Raw genomic sequence first — 9,793 nt, forward strand, 5'->3', positions numbered from 1 at the left:
AGGGTGCTGCTGCCCAATCCACTCCAATAAATGGTTTAGATGTACGTGCCGATGTAACGTTTCAGTAGTATAATAATTGGTATTTCGCGGCCATTTTGCTTGGTGGTGCGGTGGTTCTGTCGGTGGTTCCATTGTTTGCGCATGCGCAAGTTTGAAATTGACTTTCGCGGCCATTTTGTTTGGTGGTGCGGTGGTTCTGTCGGTGGTTCCATTGTCTACGCATGCGTACGTATATGTTTTGGCGGACAATTTTCAAAGTTAGTTTAACTCAACCAACATTGAGGGGAAGACAATGGTATCGATTTCGCGCGTTAGCGGTCATATTTGGCGATTTTCCGCTTTTAGCGGTTATGTTTAACCATTGTTTAAAATCCAAGACAAAGGGTCATTGTTTAACTGGGTCTCCATTGATTATCAGTATTAATCTTTTTGCGATTGAAGTTGGCAGCCAGTGTTTTACCGGCTAATATGAGTTATAATTTGACACCATATGACTCAAACAGGAGAATGTTTGATTCCTTTTGGGATGAGAATGGTAATATGTTACCCTGGAACGATAGTGAAGCTCGTTGTATATATTTGTGGGTTAAGGAGAGTCATCAGAAAATGGTATTTCTTTTAAGACAAACTAACAATTTTCAAACCATAGTTGATCAGTACAATAGCCATCAAGAGATTGAAGAATATCCGGATAGATGTAAATTCATTCCCTTTTTAACCGCATATACAGGACTTAAAGACGAGTCCATAGTACGAGAATAATCAACGTCCAAGACATTTTTTTTTTTTTGATTGTCAATAGTGGTATATAACAAACCGAACAAATTGGATATTGTAAGTCTGTGCTTTAACAGTTGTCTAAAGTGTTTAAAAAATACAAAAAATGGCTCAAGCTCAGATACGTTTTTCTAACGAGTTGCAGACATATTTGAGAGGTTTTGGTTTTGAAAATGTCTCTTGGTCACCAATAAGAAGGGAAATTACATGCACACTTGGTGACAAATTTGTCATAGTTGTAAAAGAGAGACAGCGACGCATTAAAATAATATTTAAAAAGGGTCACCAAAGTTTTCAATTACCATTTGATATTTTTGAAACTCTCTGTGATATGAAGGAAAGTGTTCAGTTATTGGCTTCATTCTTACACGGACAGTCGAAATGACAACTTCAAAACTATTAGAGTTTGAATATAGTTCTCCAAGCATGCTATTCTTTCAAGACAGACTTAAAACGTTCGACATGTGGCCACCTCAAATAGAACCAAACAAGTTCCAATTATCTTCAGCAGGATTTTATTATACTGGCAGAAATGACACAGTAGAGTGTTTTTCTTGCGGTTTGCGATTACATCAGTGGCAGAAAGGAGACGAGTCGTTGTTAGAACATAAAACACATTCTCCAAGTTGTTTATTTTTGAACATAATTGGACATCATAAAAACGACATTTCATGGCAGCATAAGGACACCCGATCTTCGTCCTCCAATGACTCATCCCGAGCACCATGGACGTGGACCGAACCTCTGGCGGGTTTTCAATATGGCGATATCCCCGGATGATCTGAAAATTCAAATTTGAATTTTTCCGTTACCATATGTAACTATAAAAGACATACAACACAGCACAAACATTCAGTGTTTCATCGACATTTGGTGTGATCATATCGCAGCAGAAAAACTTAACATGGATTGCAGTGAACTATCTCAAGATATTTATGAAAATGAACATTGTGACTCCAAAACGAATGTTATGGACACTACAGAGATTTATACTCCAGTTTCTACAAGTGTCGCGCTAATGAATTCATACTTTGACTTTGTATATGCGAAGGCACTGTGTGAGGTTATGGGTATGGTGACTAAACAACTTTGCTATGGTTGCCAGATGGATCTCCCATCTCAAAAAGATCACGATTGTATCATGGATACAGACCCTGATGATGATGAGTATAAAATAGAACGTTACTTTAGTGACATGCTAAACGCAGTTAATGAAAAAAATATACTACAAAGTTGGGAAGAAATTGTGCGCATTTCAAACATTTCCTCTGAAATGATTGATTTACACAAACATTTGCTAGAGAGCAATGACTATCTGCAGATAATGAAAACCGAGCGGTGGTGTGAAAAAATGAAAAGAATGGTGTTGACAATCAATCGCATTGAAGATCGACTGTTTCGTCCATCACGTTGAGCAAAAGAATATTTACAACACAACAAAATGGACATATTATGCAATGTTGTATGTGTTTTACTGCATTTTTCTTCAAAAAAAGAATTCATGAGAAATTAAGAACTCTGGCATTGTGTGGCGTAAAATGATTTGTTATATTTATTACTTCACGAATTTCCTTTTTTGCATGTTTCAAATAAATATTTAATTCACTTTATGTACATGTATGTCATTGTATGTATATGCTTGTATGATCATATGCTGACTTATTTTATACATGTTTAGTTTCAAATAAATGTATTTATATCTATACATGTTTTCATTTCCTTGCTTTAGTTTAATTAACAACCCATGTGTCCCATAATATAAACTACTAACAACGATGATCATGTTTAATCATGGATAAAACGCAGAAGGAACATATCCTATCACAATATTATTTCGATTCTAAAAACGCAGGCAGCTTTTTGGGTGCAAAAAAGTTACACAGGATATTAAACCAAAACTATCCAAGAGTATTTACTACTTATTTCATACAGAAATGGCTCAACAATCAAGATTCGTATGCCATTCAACGTCAGGCGAGACATACATATAAAAGACCACGTGTTGAAGTGGCGGGTATGAACGATCAGGGTGATATGGATTTAATGGCAGTTGATAACATTGCTAAATACAATGATGGAGTTAAATACCTACTCATTGTTATAGATATATTTTCACGTTTTCTATCCGTTCGACCCTTAGTTAATAAAAAATCTAACACGGTATTGTTAGCAATCAAGGATATTCTTAGTGTTCATAACTTTAAAAAGTTAAGAACGGACCGAGGTTCTGAATTTATCAATCGTGAATTAAAAGCGTTTATGCAAAAGAAGAGAGTTTACTTGTTTAATACACAAAGCACCGCTAAAGCAAACTATGCAGAGCGAGTCATTCGTACCCTTCGTGGTATGATATTTAGAATGTTAAGATATCAGCGAAATTATAGATATATAGATCACCTTCAAGATATTGTAAATAGTTACAATAATTCCCCTCATCGGAGTTTGGATGGATTAGCACCAAGTGATGTTACAAAGAAAAACGAGACACAACTTTGGAGTAAAATGTATCTAAAACCTAAAAAATTCCCCAAAACGCCTCCTCGCTTTAAATATAAAATTGGTGATTTGGTTAGATTAAGTTACACGAAACATCCCTTTAGAAGAGCTTATCAACAACAATATACTACAGAAGTTTTTAAAATAAAGAGCAAGATTTTCAAACAAGGTTTTCCATTATATAAGATCATAGACTTGAATAAAGAACCAATATCAGGTTATGTGAATCAAAATGAAATAATTCCTGTTGATAAAGATGCAGACAGTCTTTGGTATGTTGATAAAGTTTTAAAAAAGAGAAAAGTCAAAGGGAAATTAGAGTATTTTGTTCGATGGGAAGGATTTCCAAAATCATTTGATAGCTGGATTGATGCAGATCAAGTTCAAGAACAATAATAATGGAACGATATGTGTTTGTGAGAGACAGTGAAAGTAATCACATCTTCACCGAGAACAAACCCTATAACTTCAAAGTGCAGTTAAAATTACCTCTATCTTTTAATGGTTACTGGAAGGTTGCTTTGTGTGAAATAAGTATAAAAACTGATCCTAAAGCAAGAAGAAAAACTGTAGATAATACCTTATTTATTTACTCAAACGTTTGCAAAGAAAGCGTTGTTGACGGAGGTGAACGTCCCTTATTGAGAAGAATAGAGAAAAACGAAGAAAATGGTTGGAATTATGTGTTAGAATCTCCTTTTTATTTACCCTTAAACCGATCAGAATTCCAAGAGATTGATTTCAGTATAAAAACTGTGGAAAACGAGTATGCTTCATTCGTAAGTTCACCAGTGCATCTCACACTTCATTTTAAGCGATATCCATTTTACCCCAAATATGAATCAATCTAAGTTGTATGTACCGAACCCACAAATGTGGATAGACTATTTCAAAAATAACAAACCTCAAGTTGGGAGGGGATTTGCCATTCCACACAAGTCGAAGATGGGAAGTAATGGTATGACAATCAGCACAGTTTCCCCATCGGAACAGACAGTAAACCAGGCGAAAAGTGAGCTGAAACGAGATGGTTTAAATACTTCAGAAATGTCAACCCTTGTTCATAAATTATCCAAACCTTCAGAAGTAACACATCGTGTAAACAGCGCGAGAAAAAAACAGTTCAGAAACAGGAGTAAACAAACTAAACCGAAAAAAGGACAGAAGTCTACAAGAAAAAATAAACAAACTGAAAATAAACCTGTAAAAAACAATCAAAAATCAAGAAAAGGTGTAAAAGCAAGCAAAAAAGTGGACAATAAATGGAAAATTGATAAGAAAGCGAGAAATAATTCGAAGAAATCTATAACAACGTGGGATATATTTGGTTCATAAAATGTCTTATTTCACAAAAGACGGATTTTCTGAAGGTGTTCCGAATGAATTACTACTATTTGACTTACCTCCTACACAAGTTGCGGTGAATGATGTCCATTATCAAGAGATTCGTCCAATATCCCAAGTGTCGGATGATACTCCCATTGAGTTTCAAATCAGTGGTCAGAATTCGATGGACTATCTCGATCTGAAAGATACACAGTTATGTGTGAAACTAAAAGTAACTAATCCAGATGGATCTAACTTAAAATCGGGTGAGAAGGTGGGACCTGTGAATTTGTTCTTGCAGGCATTATTTTCAATTATAGAAGTGACTCTACAAAACAAGGCGGTTATATCATCTAATTACAATCCATATATAGCCATGTTTAATACTTTACTATGTAATGGAAAAGATGCTTCATTTTCTCAATTGTCTTCTCAACTATTCATAAAAGATGACAATGATCACCCAGAAGACTGTGATCCTAGTGGAGCAAACAATGGATTGTTTTTACGGGCAAAATATATAACAAAATCAAAAACTTTAGAGTTGCAAGGGCCTATATATCACAGTTTATTTACTATTAAACGGTACCTGTTAAACCAAGTGGATGTTAATGTGAAGTTGTATCGTAGTTCTCCAGCATTCTGTCTAAGTTCTGGCGAGACATCCCCAAGCTATAAAGTAAACATTACAGATAGTTATCTTTTAGTAAAAAAAGTTAGAGTCAATCCAGCTCTCATTGTTGCTCACTCTGAGATGTTAAAGATCAACACAGCAAAGTATCCATTTGATAGACTTGAATGTCGGTTACAAACCATTGCTGCAGGTAGTACGGTGTTTACGTGGGATAACTTATTTCAAGGACAAAAACCAAATACAATTGTCGTAGCCTTTGTCAGATCAGCAGCAATTTCGGGAGATTATAAATCAAATCCATTTCATTTCCTAAACTGTGACATTAGGAGTATTTGCCTTTATGCTGATGGGGTTCCAGTGTGGGGTAATCCACTAAAAACAAATTTTAATAATTTAAATGGAGAAAGTTTTATGAGAGTATACGCAAATATGTTTCTAACAAATGGAATGTGGAATAAAGATGCTGGACTTGATATAAACAGAGAAGACTTTGCACGCACATCCTGTATTTTTACATTTCAATTAGAGCCAAAGTTTTCTGATGAAGCATTTCTATCTCTAATAAAAACAGGAAATGTGCGATTAGAGGTTCAATTTGGAACGGCTTTATCTACCGCAACAAGCTGTATTGTGTATAATAGTTCTCCTGGATTTTTTCAAATTAACGCTCAGAGAGACATAATAACAGAATGAATACATCACAGCTTCAGTGTTGTATAGACTGTGATCCAATGTTGCAAAAAACAATTTTGGGGGTGTTTGCGGCTGATCAACTACCAAACGACTTGGTATTTCCATGTGGTTTTATTGCCAATACAGACAATCATTTCATGGAAGGAAGACATTGGTGTACATTTTACTTCCCAAATTCAACCACTATCGAATATTTTGACAGTTATGGGAAACCAATTGACTATTTTAACACTTATTTTCTGAAATATGCTTCTTATTTTTCAACTGTTATCACAAATTCGAGACAGCTACAAAGTAATTACAGTGATGTTTGTGGGATGTATTGTTTGTTTTTCTTACTACAACGAACAAATGGTGTATCTTTTTATGACATTGTACATAGTTTTTTCAATGATTATGACTGTAATGATTTACTTGTATATAACTTCGTTAGAAATATGTTTCCATATTGTTCGCAAAATGGTTGTTTCAAAAACCAAACATGTAGATCACTAATAAAGTAGTGTATTTAAATGGTTTTTGTTTGTATTCTATTTATTGTGTTCTCTGTTATCAACAAGTGTAGATCATGTTGGATGCATTAATTAAATTTGAATGCCCTGCCACTTGTATTGTGGCAGGAACAAGTGGAAGTGGAAAGTCAACCTTTCTATTTGAGTTGTTTAAAAATGCAAACTCTATGTTTACCATGATTCCGAAAAAGATTATATATTGTTATTCTACCTATCAATCCTTATTTGATGATATGAAAGAACATGTGGAAAATATTGAATTTTTTGAAGGTTTACCAACTAAAGACGATATGGACATGTGGACTATGGAAACTGACTTCAAAATATTAGTGATTGATGATTTAGCACAAAAAGCTTCACAAAGTGTAGATATTGTCAACTTATTCACCATTTATAGTCATCACCATAATTTTTCAGTCTTTTTCGTAGTGCAAAATTTATTTACAGGAGGAAAATATTTTCGAACTATTAGTCTAAACAGTCATTATTTTGTGTTGTTTAACAATCAGAGAGATAAATTACAAATTCAAGCATTAGCCAAACAAATGTTTCCCGGTGAAACGCATTATTTTATGGATGCCTATAGAAAAGCCACAAACAAGAAATATAGTTACCTTCTGGTGGATGTAAGTCCACATTCTAACCCGTTATATAAACTTCGTACAGACATCTTTCCACATCAAACCCCCATTGTATTTCTACCTGAAAAGGAGAAAAATGGAAGATAAACTACAGAAGGAGAGACATTTTTTAAAATTTATGATCAACACCAATGAAAAACAACAAAAAATGTTGATAAAAAACTTAACAAAATCTCAATTGGCTGCACTTATAGAGGTGATTTACAATGCTATCAGGGGAAATCTTGTCATTCCAGAAAAGGATAAAAAGAACTTGAAACGATATAGACATGTCATACGTAAAGTAATATCCAAAAGACTCTCTCAAAAAAGGAGGAAAGCCATTCTGTTAAAATATTTCAAACAGTTTTTAGCGTTAATTAAACCCAGTGAATCATGGCTCAAGAATTAGTGTTAATTCCTAAATCAAAGTGTGAATACTTACTCTCTAAATGTGATGGAAGTTTACAAAACAGTCAACCTTCTAAAAACAATAACATGGTATTACAACAAAATGGTAAGAATTCACAGAAAAGGTTGACTCAAAATGGCGGGAAGATACAGAAAAAATCAATTCAAAATGACGGAAATTTACAGAAAAGACTAGTCGTGAAACGTTTAAACAAGTTTTTTGAAAAACCTAAAAAAAATAAGAAAAAAAATGAGAATCTCAAAGAAATAAAGTCAAAACAAAACAAAAGGGGAAAAACAAAGATAATTAACAAATTGAAATGGATTCCCTATAGTATTTGAAATTCAAATGTTTAAAATTCAAATGTTTGGCGAACTTTTTTACCGCCAAATTCACATTTTGGTGGAATATTTTCCCACCAAAACATTTGACAAACTAGTTCATTTACTATTGAGTTTCCGAGTTAGTAACATTCTTTAAGTTTTTACAGAAGGAAGAAATTGATACTTTTGAACCTGAAAAAATACCAGAGGATGGATCTAAGGGGTATATTCTAGAAGTAGATCTAGAATATCCAAAACATTTACATGACAGTCATAACGACTACCCATTAGCTCCGGAACGTAAATTCACACCCAATGAAAAATTATCTCCTTATGCTCAACATGTGTTGAAACATTTACACAACAGTGAGGAACTTCAACCCAGAGCAAAGGTGGAAAAATTACTCACCACTTTAGAAAACAAACAGAATTATGTACTTCACTATCGCAACCTGCAACTGTATCTCCAACTCGGTCTAAAATTGAAAAAATACATAAAGTATTAGAGTTCCAACAAGAGGCTTTCATGAAACCCTACGTTGAGTTCAACACCAAAATGCGACAACAAGCCAAGACTGCTTACGAGAAGAACTTCTTCAAACTCATGAACAACTCGGTCTTCGGTAAGGTTGTTGTTGTTTGTTTTTTTTGGGGTTCGTGTTAATTTATAACATTGTTATCATTTTTGTATGATCTGCCCGTATGTAATTTATACAATTTATTTATTGTCACTTCCATACCACTAATACTTATCTACAAAAACAACTGTTCAATAATTGTCAGGCGTAGTTTCACTTTTTGGTATTTCATTCATCTTCAATCAGACGCTTACAAGTGCTCATGTACAATTAGGAACCTAAAGTAAAACTGACCAAAACTAACTACCGGCAAGTAAAAAGTGTATTTTTCGGTCCCATTTTCATATCCCTCATCCAAAACACAGGTATCTAAGATAACGACGGATACCATCATAAAAACATATATTGAGCAGTTCAGAGTAAAGATTAACATGATGAAAAGTTACTTACCAAAAATTTTGTTTACTTTCAGGAAAAAACATGGAAAATCTTCGGAAGCATCGGTCCGTAGAACTTGTTCATACAGAAAAACGACTACAGAAGGTGTCATCCAAACCCACTTATAAGATGCACCGGATTTTTTCTGAAGACCATGTTGGTGTTGAATTAAGTCGCAAAAAAATTAAATTAAATAAACCAATTTTTGTTGGAATGAGTATCCTTGATTTGTCAAAATATACCATGTACGATTTTTATTATAATCATTTGAAAAATGTGTATGGTAGCAACGTTGAGCTAGAATTAACGGACACAGATTCATTTTTAGTATCATGTACAACACCGGACATTTTCCAAGATATGTTGGCCTATTCACATTTGTTTGACACTTCAGATTTCCCTAAAGATCATTTTTTATATAGTGACTTCAACAAAAAAGTAATGGGAAAAATGAAAAGTGAAACAAATGAGAAATGTATTAGTGAATATTGCGGTTTGCGATCGAAAATGTATGCATTTAAGTGTGATGATATAGACGAGAAAAGAGCAAAAGGGATATCAAAAGCGGTTGTTAAAAAATCATTGACTCTTAATGATTATAAACATGTATTATTTAATAATTCTCAAATGCACTCAACAATGCATTCATTAAGTCATAACCATAACATTTATCTGGAAACAATCAGCAAAGTAGGATTATCTAGTTTTGATGACAAAAGATTTTAATTAGAAGATGGAATTAAATCATATGCTTATGGACATTATAAGATACAAGAGATATAATTTCTATGTTTTATACCAAATTACATCTAATTTCATGTAATTTCATGTGATGTTATCTACTGCTCTACTGTTGAAATGTAACCTAAAATAAATAAAAAAAAAATAAATAAAAATGTATGATCTTTGTTAAACAAATTGTTTGAATTCAATTATAATCAACTTTATTTGTATTTGCATCGTATTGTATTTATAAGAAAATAA

General features: G+C 33.4%; 1 long non-coding RNA gene across 6 annotated transcripts; it reads right to left on the reverse strand.

Moving 5' to 3' along the window:
- Window positions 1-1,390: 1,390 nt before the first annotated feature.
- LOC128208881 (uncharacterized) lies at window positions 1,391-8,625 on the reverse strand. Of its 6 annotated transcripts, none has more exons than XR_008256915.1 (8): window positions 8,534-8,548; window positions 8,203-8,269; window positions 7,504-7,542; window positions 7,053-7,140; window positions 5,189-5,271; window positions 4,677-4,798; window positions 4,178-4,290; window positions 1,391-1,558 (listed from the first exon to the last, which is right to left on the reverse strand). It is a non-coding gene; the product is annotated as an uncharacterized LOC128208881 (long non-coding RNA). The 6 variants fall into 6 exon arrangements; XR_008256912.1 differs by lacking the exon at window positions 8,534-8,548 and adding an exon at window positions 8,377-8,391; XR_008256910.1 differs by lacking the exon at window positions 7,504-7,542 and having other exon boundaries at window positions 8,377-8,625.
- Between the last annotated feature and the right edge of the window lie 1,168 nt (window positions 8,626-9,793).

The sequence above is a fragment of the Mya arenaria genome, chromosome 11 (genome assembly GCF_026914265.1).
Source record: "Mya arenaria isolate MELC-2E11 chromosome 11, ASM2691426v1".
Lineage (NCBI taxonomy): Eukaryota > Metazoa > Mollusca > Bivalvia > Myida > Myidae > Mya > Mya arenaria.